The sequence below is a fragment of the Cuculus canorus genome, chromosome 1, assembly GCF_017976375.1.
Source record: "Cuculus canorus isolate bCucCan1 chromosome 1, bCucCan1.pri, whole genome shotgun sequence".
NCBI lineage: Eukaryota > Metazoa > Chordata > Aves > Cuculiformes > Cuculidae > Cuculus > Cuculus canorus.
Window position 1 is genome coordinate 199,590,079 of NC_071401.1, and position 15,670 is coordinate 199,605,748.

The window sequence follows — 15,670 nt, forward strand, 5'->3', positions numbered from 1 at the left end:
GAGAGTAGTGGTCAATGGCTCAAAGTCCAGATGGAGATCTGTGACAAGCGGTGTCCCTCAGGGGTCCATACTGGGACCAGTGCTGTTTAATATCTTCATCAATGATATTGACAGTGAGATTGAGTGCACCCTCAGCAAGTTTGCAGATGACACCAAGCTGAGTGGTGTAGTTTCCACACCAGAGGGACGGGATGTCATCCAGAGGGACCTGGACAGGCTGGGGAAGTGGGCCTCTGAGAACCTCATGAGGTTCAACAAGGCCAAGTGTAAGGTCCTGCACCTGGGTCGGGTCAGTCCCCATTTTCAGTACAGGCTGGGGGATGATGTGCTTGAGAGCAGCCCTGCAGAGAAAGCCTTAGGAGTGCTCATTGATGAGAAGCTCAACGTGAGCCGGCAATGTGCACTCGCAGCCCAGAAGGCCAACCGTATCCTGGGCTGCATCAAAAGAAGTGTGGCCAGCAGGGCGAGGGAAGTGATTCTGCCCCTCTATTCCTCTCTTGTGAGACCTCATCTGGAGTACTGTGTCCAGTTCTGGAATCCTCAATGTAAGAGTAAGATGGAGCTGTTGGAATGGGTCCAGAGGAGGGCTACAAAAATGATCAGAGGGCTGGAGCATCATTTCTATGAGGACAAGCAGAGAGAGTTGGGCTTAATCAGCCTGGAGAAGAGAAGGCTCTGAGGAGATCTCATAGCAACTTTCCAGTACCTGAAGAGGCTACAGGAGAGCTGGAGAGGGGCTATTCGTAAAGGCTTGTGGGGACAGGCTAAGGGGAACGGGTATAAATTGGAGAGGGGCAGATTTAGACTAGATATTAGGAAGAATTTTTTCACCTTGAGAATGGTGAGACACTGGCACAGGTTGCCCAGGGAGGTGGTGGATGCCCCATCCCTGGAGGCCAGTCTGTATGAGGCCCTGGGCAGCCTGATCTAGTGGGATGTCCCTGACCATGGCAGGGGGGTTGGAACTAGGTGATCTTTAAGGTCCCTTCGAACCCTAACTATACTATGATGCTATGATAAAATAAAGTGAACTTTGAAACATTTTCACAGAACATTTTATTTTGATTTTTGACACATAGCTGTTCCACTGAAGGATTTTGTCCCTGCCATCTGTAGTGAAGAGCAAGTTTAGTGAAGTAAGCATGGGGAAACAATCAAGAATGGAATAGAAAAGTCCTAGCAGACTGCAGGGATGTCATATTACAGCATTGTTCTAACCTCTTACTGTGTATAGGCATTATTGAATTCAGAGTACTTCAGGAAATGCTCAATTGCAGAAATCCAGGATTAAGATAGTGTCTTACAGATCCTACAAAATGACTCATATAATAAAAACAATGTAAAATAAAAAAGAAGTGAGAAAGAGTTAAACTGCACACAGTGTGATCTCAGCTTCGAGCTTCTCTCTATATTGTTAAAGATAAAAAAACAAGCAAACAATTGAGAGAACAGCTGATGGCCAATCAAGTTTTAAAGCCTGATAGGCTCTGCAATCTGTTCCTAGGAATACAACATTTGGATACACATTCTCTAATTCTGGCTACAGACACTGGTGAGAGGCATGTGGGTGAAATGCTGAACTTAGAAAATGAATAAAGAAGAACTCCTTTGCAGTGGAAGGTATACTCGGATTTACAGAACATTTTCTTATAAAGGAGGCCAACATCCCTTGCTTTCTTCTCAGCCAGGGGCATGAAATAGTAAAAAAAGCCTAAAGGAATTAAGTGCACAATTGCTATTGAATTCCAATGGAAGGCTGAATATTACTTCCCTCAGTTTCTTGGAAAATATTCGGCTTTATTTCCAACTGTTCTATTGCAATGCAACTTACTTAATGCATGGAGAGCAGCCAGTGGGAAAGATCAGCTATTGTCATTTCACCTAACAAGGAGCAACAGAAGGTAATAGAGAAAATTTATTCCTAAGATAGTCTGAAGTCCAAAGAAAAGATAATAATGACCATATCCTAATAAAGAAGGTAGAATTACAGTCTGATAGAAATACTTCAGCAATATTTTACAATATATATTCAAAGAAAGTTTGTAATCCTGGAGCTATGGAAAAAAATGGCAACAATCCCATTCGTTTGTTTTAGTGAGTCTACAATTTCAGTATAAGATTTTTAAATGAGGGGCCAAGCTAATGAGAAATCTTAACCCTCGTGATCACAGTCCTCTTTTTCAGTGGTTAATTATTTACTAAACCTGAACCTCTTCAAAGTTTTCTTCAAACATATCATATACAAGATGTATTTTAAGAATGTTTAGAACAGATGGACAGATAATTTCAATATAAAGAAATTAATCAGATCTCAGAGTCAATAGAGCAGAAACTTTTTCATTGAGGCTGAAGAAAGTGAAGATCAGTTATGTGTTTATATTTCTACATTTACTATGCTTGGCTCAGAAGGAGTGTTTTATGAGCTTCACAGCCTATCCAAAACCAGAAAATAATGAAAATCTCTCTAAGAAGTTTCTCTAGATGTCACAACATTTTCCATAAAATTCCAGGAGAACAGAGTAATTTGATCTTTAGTTACTGGAAAAAAGTTATTGGAATTCTTGTAGGAAATAATTCTGACCAGATCTTCTGTTGCTGCAATTTAACATATCTATATCGATTTTGCTGACATTTTGTGTCTTTACATCAGGCCTTTCCCAAATCTCTTTTTAAATGTCTTTTAAGTTGCACAAGTTTTGCGTTTTCCTCATAACCTCATCAACCTGCAAGTGTATTCCAGAAAGATTACATTTCTTGTTAAAAAACTACAGACCAATTCATGAGGCAACTTCCATGTAAAATTCCAATTTTTTTCAAGGAAAATTATAAATTAGATGGTCATATGGTTGTCTATAGTGTATTTGTTTTGTTATGGCACTAGGAAAAGGCTTAGATTTCTTATTAAAAACTTGGTAGTCTGAATAATCATACCTAACAGAATCTTAAAGGTGCACAGTGGAAGAGACGGTTAGACAATGAGAAAAGACACAATGAATATAAAATGCAAACCAGAAATTCTTCTTTGCTGCTAGGATTTGATTTGATTTGATTTTAGTTTAGTTTAGTTTAGTTTGGTTTAGTTTAGTTTAGGTTGGTTTGGTTTTAAGCAGGAAGATGGTCAAACGCTGGAGAAATTGCCTAGGATGCTATTCAGATTCTGTACTTTGAGATATTAAATTCTTGACTACCACGGTCCCAAGCACCTCCTTTAACTACACCTTTGAACAAGGATTTGGACTGGATGAACTCTGGAGGTTCTTTCTGGCCAGGACTCTACAGCTCAGACTCATCTCTGTATTCTAGGATTAGAGGAATTAATTTGTTATACTAAGAGCAGAAACTTCTGTGTTTTGCTCTTTTTTAAAAACTTTTTTTTATTTTTTATTCTTCCAGTATTAGGTTTTTTTATGGAAATGAATGGTTAACATCATTTCTGTTCCAAATATTTTGTTTTTTCACTTAGTAGTTTTGGGGGTTGAAAAATGATGACCAGATAATATGCTGGCTTCCAGCTTCCTATAAGCTAGTACAGAATCCAGGGTATGTTTTTTCTGCAATATGGCTTTAAGGCCAGTGTCTGGAAAAAAAGGTGTTTTATAACCATTGGAAAATATACAGTAATATATTTCAGGTTTGTGATAAGCACTGCTTATTCATTAAACAGTATCAAGGTTAAATCCTTCAGGAAATGCTGTGGAGCTGTATATTTTTTAAATATCCCTTAATATAACCACAGAAATGTTCTGTGTTTCACAAGTATTTATTGCATGCCATTAAGTGAAAACAACACCATCAAAGCTGTGGGAAAGAAGTATATGAGAATCCTAAAAATGATATGAAATTATTTTTCCTACAATCTAAATCTACTATAACAAAAGAAAATGTGGAGAGCGAATCCATCAGCTGTGAATCAGTGGTTCAAAATCTTGCTTTTCATTCAGGACTTAAGCAAGCTAAAAAGCAGAACTAAAAGCACAAGAATAACTCCAGTAGCTTAAAATTCTTGTTAAAGTCATCTATGCATTATCAGTTACATGATACAGCCAAGTGTTTGCTCTGGGCTTTATTATCTTAGCTTGAAAAATATGTATAAAATTTTCATGGGAATAAAAATTAAAAACAAGCTAAATCTCTGGAATATTAATATCACCATAGGAATCTGGTAAGTGGTGTTAAATACTCAAAGGACCATTGAATATTTCTACATTTTTCAAGCTGTAAGCAGCAGTGTCTATTCTTCAGGAAGTATCATGTTTCATGATGTGTGTTGCTTTTTCCTAAGATCCTAGTCCTCAAGAATCAGTTTACTGTACAAGAATGCTAATGTGTATCTATTAATTTGTCACTTCTGCCTTTATAACGATGGAGGGGAAAATAAAAGAATTCTAAGATACACATAGCAGAAGGCAAAAAGCAGTACCCCAAACGTTATCCAACAATTTCCAGCCTACCTGGTGATTTAAAACTTTTCTGTGTATAAAATTCGTATCTGATACATATGTCAAAGTACTGCAAAATATTTGATGGTTCTTATAAAGTCTAGAAGTTCAAGTCACTCAGAGACACCAGTATTACCAGAATACCCTGAGAATGCTTTTCATATCAACTGAATCTCATCAATTTTTATAGAAAGGCATTACTATTTGATATTGAAAAGACAGATAAGTATTTGATTTTGAAACTCGTTTTTACTGAATAACTTCATTAATACAATTATGATGATCCTAGCTGGAATTTATGAGATGAAATTATGGAAATTCAGTGATGCAAGTACACAGTATATCATATAATTAAATGAATTTTACAACTGTCCAATGTAATTGTACAGCTTAATCCTTTAATTTCTATGCTCTTTTCTGCAGATTTTGACATGACAGAGGTGGTGATGATTTCAACCTTCTCTCTAGCCTCCAGTCTTTGTTCACTTTCTGTGTGAGGCAGTGGACAAACATTTCTTCCGAATTCTGATGTAACTGCTCAACCTTTCAAGCTTGCTTTTTCATGTCTTCCAAATTCATCGTGAACTTCTGCCTTCCTGATTCTATTCTTGCGTATTTTGTCAGTCCTTTATGACCTTTCTTAGCAGTGAATCCTTATTTCCATTTTTTCCCCTAATTTTCCATTACATAAAACTCAGCTTATCTATGTAACTGTACTGGTCACTAACATACTCTCCCCTTTTCTGTGGTATTGTAACATAGTAGGCCAGGACTGGAGGAAATTAAAAGAATAATCAGTGTCTGCTTTATGGTTTTGGGGGTTTTATGGTTTTTGCTTTACAATAGTCTTCAGGGAAATATTAATTGGATTGAATCTCCTGATTGCATGGCCTTGTTCATTTGCTCCCCACGTTTGGTCTCTGTGTACAAGGCAAAAGGCTTAGAGTGCAATTACCAGGTCTAAAGCAATTGGCGATAGAGAATCTTCACAGAAAGCTTTCTGAGGAAGAAGGGTAAAATATCTTTAGTGCATTGTTTATGGCCTCCTGAGACCTTTAAAAGTGATTTCACTGTGCATCGATACAACAAAGACAGGCATGATGGTAAAGATTCTGGTCTCATAGAGGTTGGCTTTCCGAGATTCACCAGTGGCAGAAAAAGTACAACATTGACATCTACATTTGAACACAGTCACTCATGAAATACAGTTTTCTTTTTCCAGCCTCTAGTAGTCCAATGCCTTCAGTTCCCTCACTGCCTCAGAGTTCCCTTGGTGATACTTTTCTATAGCTGGGCCATCTTCACATACTGGAAAGACTTCAGTGGGTACAATATCATGCCCTTTGAGATTTACATTTGAAATATATTAAGATTAAAAGAAACCTATTTAACTATGTAACTGAAGACAAGGGATTTTGAGAACAGAAGCAGTGTGGGAGGGCAAAAGACTATGCAGAGAAGTAGGTGATATTGGGAACTTCTCTGGGCTCTTCATATCTCCACTTAGCACAAGAATAACTGATGCAGAGGAAAAAGAAAACGTGGTATATTGGATGCTTTCCAGATGAATAAAAAGTCTAAAACAGATTGACTGGAATTAGTGGAAACACATTAACTCTAACGTTCTGAAAGAATATGATCCTGATTGTGAAACATATGTTTGAGGATTTCATCTTGAGGAGAGGAAGAAAATTAGAGCTTTAAACTCTCTCGCCCAGATTCCACTTGGATAGTTGCTTGTACTTTGTGTGTAATTGAAATGAAGCACTGCTATCAGCTCCAACGAAGCACGCTGATACAGCTGCCTGCTCAGGCTCTTTGTTGTTCTGCTAAAAGCATCCATGAACCCTAAATTCTGATCCTCCCAGTGCTTAAAGCTGTCTGCGGGTAGGTCAATAAAGATACTAATTATTGAGCCTTCTCTTCCTAGCACACAAACCGTAATGTCCTTACTTGGGCACATGGTGTGGATTTTAATTATATAAATTCAAGCTAATAAATCTTCAAACAATGTTGATCTGTGCCCAGGTCACTGACAATATGGTTTTACCAGTAACTAATTCTTCACTTAGCCTGGAATCAAACTCTTTCAGAATTTTTGTCTTATCAAAAGTATTCACAAATTTCAAGTCAGTTCTGCATCTAGGTTTGGTAAGCATTATGTTTATCATATGTCACTACATCTGTCTTGAAATCCTTATGCCTACAGTCTATAGAAGAAAGAACACAATTTTAAAGATATCAGCAGCTGAATAAGATACTGTTGTGCAATAAAATATTATATCTGACCAAAAAAGAGAATCTGTCTCAGCTTCAGAAACTAATGTATCTCAGAATGAAAGGAAAACAATAATAATTTTTAAACATCTTTTAAAATACTTTTTAACATTATAATGTTTTTCTTTCTTAAAGGTGTTAAATTATATTCTGAAATCTAAATGGAAAACTTGTATTTCTTTCAAGTCAGATAATTTTTTTAAACACATTTCTTTTATATATTCTGAAAGTAAAATTTGTTTTTGTCTAATAGAGCTTTACATCAGTTTCCTCAGCAGTTTAACAAATGTGCTTAAAACGCCAGCTGTTCCTACAGTGTTGATACTCTTTACTTCCATTACTTGTACATTAATTTAATTCTTCCTACTTAATTGCTAAGAACACTCATTTGAAGGGAAACATGAGCAGATATTGTTCTTTGTCACCTGAGGTGTGGGGAAGAAAACCTGCCTGTCTGAGTGAAGAGCTCTGCATGGAAATCAGGAAAAAAAGCAAAATATACAAACTTGGGAAGAAGAGGCAGGCAACTCGTGAGAACCACAAAGATGAAGTGAGATCCTGTAGAGAGAGAATCAGAAGGGCTAAAGACCAATTAGAACTTAGATTGGCCCATTTTTAATAAACAATCCTTCAACAAATACTTCAATAAGAAAAGAAGGACCAAGGAAAATCTCCATCCTTTAGTGGATACAGTAGAAACAATAGTGACAAAGGACGAGGATAAGGCTGAGGTGTTTAACGCCTTCTTTGCCGCAGTTTTTAATAGTAAGGTGAGATGTTTCCTAGATACTCAACCTAATGATTCTATGATTCTATGATTTTAAGAATTAAACAGTATTCAACCCAAAATATTTTCATCGTGGTATTGGTAGAATTAGTAATTATTGACATGAGTTGAAACCTGGCAGCTGACAGAACAAGAGAGACTACCACAGTGTGTAAACCAAACTCAGATCATTTTTATTTAGTGTCACCTAATAAAGATACGTTGGATGCAGCACAGCTAAATATATTTATACATGGGACACCTTCCACTAGGTCAGGTTGCTAAAAGCCTCATCCAACCTTGTCTTGAGCACCTCCAGGGAAAAGGCATCCATGACTTCGCTGGGCAACCTGTTCCAGTGCTTCACCACCCTTACAATAAAAAAATTCTTCCTAATATCTAATCTAAATCTACCCTCTTTAAGGTTAAAACCATTACCTCTTATCCAATCACTGCATTCCCTGACAAAGAGTCCCTTCTCAGCTTTCTTATAGGCCCCCTTAAAGTAATGGAAAGCTGCTATAAGGTCTCCCCAGAGCCTTCTCCAGGGGAACAACCTGAACTCTCTCAAGGAGAGGTGCTCCAGAGTTTTGTTGAAACTCTTTCACCTCCTATGAACTATTTAAATATTTACTAAAGCAGAGATTTAAATCTCACAGTCAAGAAAATATTCCAGTCTTCTACAGTGAAGTTATTTTTTTCCTCTCTCTCTTAGACATTATTTTAGGCAAGTTTCAACAAGAGGTACACCTTAGCTTGTTTTAATGTTTGAAGATTTAGACAGTGAAGGCACGATTTGTAAACGTTCAAACCCTTTATGTCATACTTGAAACTAAGCTATCTAATCTAATGTCAGAGAGGTCTATATGCCGAGTTATTTACTATGCAGGGAAAGTGGTTTATCGTCATTTTGCATGGAAGAATTTATTGCTTTAGTAATCCCTACATTCTCCTAAGAGGTTCCTTTTTGGCTATAGGCATGTCACTCAGAGTTCTGTCTTTTCTGAATTCAATTTCTAGGTGCTTATTTTTTTCTCTTCATTGTGTGAGAAGAAGATATCACTGTTGCAGAGGTCATGAAGTCTATTGGAAAGTAATATGTGTAGAATATATCACCTCTAGTAACTATAAATCATTCATATACTTTAATATATGAGATCTCCTAGCTTATGGCTACCTAATATGGCCTCTAGGAAATATTAAAACCAGCTTCATGTTTTATACTCCTCCAGTGACATTACAGTCTTACCCTCATCTCTAAGCTCTTCTGCTGGGGGTTGACAAGCATCATATCCCCCTTTGAGGATCTGGATCCTATTCAAGGTTCTATCTTTCAAAATACAGACACAGAAAAGTGAGTCTGTAGTATTGTAAGACACAAATCCCACCACTGCTCTACCCCTACCCCATTTTATAGGTGATTTGGTGGTTGTTTTTTTCTGAAAAAAAATCTATCCTTTCACGTTGCCTATAGGAATCTGAATCCATTGCATCTACCTTTGGAGAGTACTTGACATGACCCAAACACTGCAAGGATGATACCTGTCTTTCCTGTAGAAACAACTGTACTTTGTATGGAATGCTTAAATATTAATTAGGTTAGAACAAGAGAAAACAAATTTTTTTTTTTAGCAGCTTCAGAACTTGCTTGAATTAAAATAAGTCTGGATTCTATTACTTTTTCTAATGAATAATACTCTGATTTATACTAATTAGTTTGTAGGTCAAGGGCTAGCAGTAAACCATCTTGCAGTCTTGAACCCAGTTAACAAGTAATTATTCTATGTAAACTGAAGTCATTTCAACAAAAAAAAAAAAAAAGAGAATAAAAAAAAGAGTGAAGGAGATCAAGTTCAAATTCTTTATAGATAAAGGGAAAGACATAGTCAGACTTTCTACTTCCTATGTAAGTGTTCTAACCCTAGCTAGGCAAGTATGGGAATGCAATCTCTTCATCTATATGTTGTGTAGAATCTCGCGTTTCGAATATATTGAAGAACACCAAGTGGAGTCAATCCTACTGGGCAGGAGGTCTTGATCCACAAGCTTAAACATGGAAGAGATGAGAGGATAGATGAAGTTAAGGCATATTCTTATGAAGAACTGTAGATGACTGTAAAATATCATGCTAAAAAGAAGGAAATGGACCTATAGTACTTAGAAATTTAGGAGGAGCTGAAAAGACGGTCCTTGAGGACTAAAGATGAAGACTTATAAATCCTTCTGTAAATCCAGCCAAGAACTTGATTTCAAGGAAAACTCATTGGAGAAAGTATATAAGCCACTTAGAAAAATGGTCAAGAAGTTCCCAAATCACATATCTACTTTCAGTTACATCATTCTCAACAGACTCTTCTTTCCAGGATATTTCAGAAATTAAAGTCAGATTTTATGAATTTGAGTCTAATGTATTAACCATAACAGCAGGCTATTCTCAAACCTCGATGTTCACAAATGCAAGTGTAACTCATCAGTAACTCACTGGAGTATAAACCAAAGCTTAGGGTAATACGGAAGCGATTCAGGTAGTAAAAGGTTCCTTATTCCTCTGCCCTTTTTCAATTTTTAATGCTCCAATTTTGATCCTCTTCAAAGGTAAGTGAAATGAATTCTATTAAATATCATATTTGGTTTTAAAAAAAACAAAACAACACGAGACTTATTCTGTTACCTTGGTGCTTTATGTTTTCCCTATAATTATTCAGATAGGAAAACTTGATTTCTTTACAATGAACACCAAAGCTAATGGCAAAAATGTTGGAAGCACATTTTACTTCCAAGTAGCAATGTCAAAGCTTTTTAGACCTTCTCTTTCTCCTTCCCTGCTGTTCCTGACTATATTATGCTACTCCATTTATTCCTGATGACACTGCTTAGAGAAGCCCACTTATGTTATGAGTACCTGACATGAAACTACGTCCTGTTTCTCTGTTCTCCAACTTATCATCCAGAAACTTTTACATTTTGCCTGCTATATCAGGTTAATTTGATTATACACCTGATTAAAGATTGTGTTTTACAGGATCAAGTTCTTCCACTGTAATAAAGAGGAAAAAGGGGAAAAAAAATACATTTTTATTCTTAAGTACAGGTGTTTTTTTAAAATAAATTGAAGAAAATCTGGGAACTGGTCTTACTGTCTGTGGAAAAATAAAATACAGGATGTGATGTACTTGAAACTTTCTGTATTAAGAAAAGGAGATAATTGAAAATATAAAGTGAACTCAAAGGATGGGTTTTTGTTATTATTACTTAAAGGGGAAAACTAAGAGACTAAATTGAAATATTAGGTAACAACGAGCAAATAGGGACTTGGGCAGGGTTACTTCACTCTCAGAGAAAGAAACATATGGAATAAGTTACTCATGAAGGTAATAGAAGAACAGTCTCACTGAGATAAAGTGGTACCTAAATCTGTTTCTCGAAGGGAGGATTGAAGAATAGGTTGAAAAAAGCAAGTAGGGTGGATTACGCTAAACTATGCCAGGATGGGCATGTCAGCACATATGAACCTTTTCTCTCTCTGGAATTCTGCTTTTTTTTTTTTTTTTTGCTTCCTTTTATTATCAGCCCATAATATCAGACCCACTCTGTCACTTCAACTCCTTCACATCTACAAATTTCTCCTGTGCCGTCCAGTCTCAGTTCATCATTGAATTCTCCCTGAAGAATTCATACAATCAGGACCAATACTGTGACGTGTTGGTATGCAAGCATTGTGAAGCAAGCTGTAGGCAACTAACGTGAAATTCTTCTCACCTAAGTACAGCATAAACATCTGCTGCTGAACAGATGCTTTCTTCATAGTAAGTGGACAGAAAAAGGCATATTTTAGCAAGCCATCTGAACTGTTTCAGTAGAAAGAGATAAAGTGGGCCATAAAAGTTTCTGTTTCTCCACACTGAATATAAAAGAAACATAAGAAGATTCACACAAACGTGGAAATCCAAACATTAGAGGCCTACAGTTATTTATGTGAATCCACACCATTCCCAAAGCTATGTCAAGAGGGGAAACCATTTTCATCAGAGTTATTAAAGCCCACTTCAGCAACTGTGATTCAGAGACACCTGAGCAAACAGACTTGCCTTCAAAGTAGTCCTTGAAAGCCAGTGTAAAGATGCTCCAGCCTAGAAACAGAGTTTGGTGGCTTTTGTATAAGTCTGTTATAGTGTCTGCGTTTGGTTTTGACAAAAATAATTTCTCTAAGCAGCACTCCACTGGGTTTTGTAGATGTAGCCTGCAATGGAAATCTTTTCATAAGTAATAATGCCTTTGATGTTCAACATCACTGGTTTCAGTTACTGAAAAATCTGTAAAGATCACTTTCTCCCATGTATTCTTTTTAAGTTCTGCATCTTCTAACCTTCAGAATAAATTCAACAGCTGAGATATGCAGAAGAGCTGTATGATATTCCTCCATCTCATCTACTGAGGGATCTAGAATGGGACAGACATTGGATATGGGACAACAAAACTGATGGACTTGAAATATTTTTGCATGCTGGAGTGTGCTACGATTTTCCACCTTATGGCATCAAAACTGTTGTGACTCAGTCAATGTTAGCCACTGTAGTTTATGGTTTTCAAAATTCAGCAGACGATTCAGAGCACACGGCTCTTCTCCTTGAAGCAGTTACACTTTACACAAAAAACTTTCATGGCCAAAAGAGAGACATTGCAGGCAACTGCTTAGATCACACACCTTGAATGGGAAATATAGAACAAGAGGAGAGGATGAGACATACTCACAACATGTTCATCTATATATGTAGATACAACAAACTTCAAAAAGGCAATATTCTTTTAGCTGTTTACCACATTGTTTTTCTCTCTGAATGACTTAGCTTATCTCCTGGGCTGTAGAAATTACGAATTATGAGCCCTTCAATGTATCCAATTTGCAATGTTTAAGAATCCCCATCTATAAAGTGTTTGAAGTCCTTAATGTAAATCAGATAGATTAGGAAACTGGGTTTGGTCTTGCAGAGTCCAAATAGTAGTCCTATACACTGGACTGCTGAATTACAGAAAAGGGAATAAATTAACCCATCTTGAACACGTGTCTTGTCCAGACTTTTCCTCTATTTTGCATTCAGTTGGAAGTGCTTGTGTTTGCACACAAACATATGAGGTTTTTTTAACTGACAACAGCAGTTTCTGGAAATTAAATACCAATTTGAAAAATAATCCATAGTATTTTAGAACAAACTCAATCTTGTAATACCTGTGAGAGGATAAATAGTGTTAATAAGAACACTGTAGGTAATGCTGTTAACTGAGCATCATGAGACACTGTGCATGATGCTAAACCTATTTCAAGGAATTTATCACTCTCCTTTCTCTACTGCTATTTCCCCCCTCTTCCTCCAAAAATAATGTTTGAGCAAAAATAATTTCTGCCAAAAATATGATGGAAAATTATCAGTTATATCTACTATTACAATTGTTAAATTCCTATTAACTTTATTGCACTACTAACTTGAAGAACTTCAAGTGATTCAAATATCACAGAAATAATTGCAATAGGATGGATGTATTTCAAATAGATTTCTGATGATTAAGAGATGTCCTAATATCTTTCACCTCAAAATCCTGCTGTATCACATATGTGTTTTCACTGCCTTCTTTAGGGGTCTACTTTAATTTAACATGGGCCACTGTGTTCTTTGATTGCTTGGAGAAATTAATGAAAGGCATAAAATTATTATGTTCTGTCACTTCTCTTACCACATTCTGCGTTACACAATCACTGCAATGGTCTTACTAAGAACTTGGGTACATTCCATCTCCAGTTCTTATTTAATAAATTAATCTCTACACTACAAAGAATCTTAATCAGTTTCTGTCCAAGTGCTGAAATTAATTTTGTGGAAATCCATCTCTGTATGTTACAGTGCTGGCTATTAAAACAATCTTGATAGCATACAGCATGGTGGGGGAAGAAAGGAGAGGAGCAGAGAGAGAAGAAAAAAAAAAGAAATAAAACTTTGGCCCCAACTCACAGAAATCAAGCTGTGTTCTGTAGTGCTCTGAAAAAAAAAAAAAAGGATGATCTCCTCCCCACCAGAAGTCACGCAACAGGAGCGGATACCCTCTCAGAGCTGCTGCCTCTGCAGTTCATAGGATCATAGATTTATAGAACGGTTTAGATTAGAAGGAAACATAGAGGTCATCTAATCCAACCCTTTTGCAATGGCTAGGGACATCTTGAAGTAGATCAGATTGCTCAGAGCTCCATCCAACCTGATCTTGAATATTTCCAGGGGTGGGCCGTCTACCACTCCTCTGGACAACCTCTTCCTATGTTTCACCATTCTCAGTTTAAAAAAAGTCTTCCTGATATCTAGTCTAAACTTCTTCTCTTTTAGTTTAAAACAATTGTCCCTTGCTCTATTGCTACAGACCCTGCTAAAAAGTTTTTCTCCATCTTTCTTATAAGCCCCATTCAAATGTTGAAGGGTTGCAAAGAGATTTCTTTGGAATCTTCTCTAATTTGAGCAACCCTAACTCTCTCAGCCTTTCTTCATAAGAAAGATATTCCATCCCTCTGACCAATTTTGTGGCCCTCCTCTGGACCACAAATGTCTTTCCTGTGGCAAGGTCTCCTGAGCTGGACACAGTATTCCAAGTGTGATCTCACCAGAGCACAGTAGAGAGGCAGAATCACCTCCCTTGACCTGCTGGCAATGTTTCTTTTCATGCAGCCTGGAATAAAGTTGGCCTTCTAAGCTACAAGCACACATTGCTGGCTATGTCCAGCTTCCCATCTGCCAGGACCCCTAGGTACTTTTCTACAGGGCTGCTATTCAGTCTCTTTATCCTCCAGCTGTTATCAATACCAAGTGTTGCCCCAACACAGGCGTAGAACCTTGCACTTTGCCTTGTTGAATCTCATGAGGCTTTGACAAGTCCATTTCTCCAATTTGTTGAGGACCAAAGTCCTCCATTTCCTTATGTCAGAGGAGTGTTGAGGACGCATATGTTAAAAGAAGTCTCTCTTGAGAGGATAAACAGGTTAAAGGGGTGTTATTCTCAATATGTCTGAAGGCTAACACAGACTTAGATGTCTACTGGATTTCTCAGTGATTTTGCTTTCAAATTTCAGCATCTTCTTCAGTCAGTGGAGAGTTCTGAACAGTCTTAAATTAGGTAAATATAGTAGGTTTTGAAACTTTCACTTCATTAAGGTGATATCTTACATCTTTGGATAGAATATGTCTATGTATGTGCCTTTTTAGGTTATTGCATGTTTTTTTAGCATCCACAGAGGACCATCTGAATTTCCTGAATGTAGAGTAGCTGTAGTTTAGAAGACACAAGTAGAGATCTGATCTGCTCTCAGTATTTTTTTTTTGCATTGTTATAGTAGGAAAACATCTGGAAGTGACTCTATTCAATATTTCTCATCATTTCAAAGGTGTTTTCCATTACACATTTGAATAACATATCAGTTCTGGTTAATCCATGAATTGTATACCTGCAGGAAAAACAGGGAATATTAAAGAGCACAAGATGCCAGTCAACACTAAGCACCTAAGTCATGGCTCAGTCAGCTGAGGGTTAACATTCATTGAGATGCTCAGAAGTAATCTAGAAAAAACTTATTTTCAAGTTACTGCTGGATGAAAACACTGATGTCGTGTGGATGGTGCTGGAAAAGCAGGGTAGGAACAATCATGAGAGGTTTTTTTTTTAATTTAAGGTCCTGTTTTTACCTACATGATTGGTGCAATATGCATAGTAGTATTCATGTGGATCTTTGGACACTATTCTGCTTATTTATCCAACTGGTGTTTACAGTCCAAGTCTGTGTTTGGCAAAACTCGTGGTCAAATGTCAATCTTTTTATGAACACATGCACACAAGCATGAAGAAAACCAAATCAATTTGGCTTATTAGCTTAATGATTTAGAATATAGCAAGTTCAGGAAAGAGACAATGCCCTCGTCTCAGTAAATACTAAAAGAGACAGCATTTTCCAACACTGTTCCTTTTCATAATTAAAATGGTCAATGTATACAAAGTAAAAAAAAGTGTTGTCATTCAAAGTAAAGATTTTGAGGCAGCCAGGACATATTTTGCATCAAAGATGTTGCAGTTTACCTCAAAAATTACATGAACAAACTTTAATAGAGAAGTGACCAAGTCTTTTGAAGCATTTCATTCCTCATGAAACTGTGCCAGG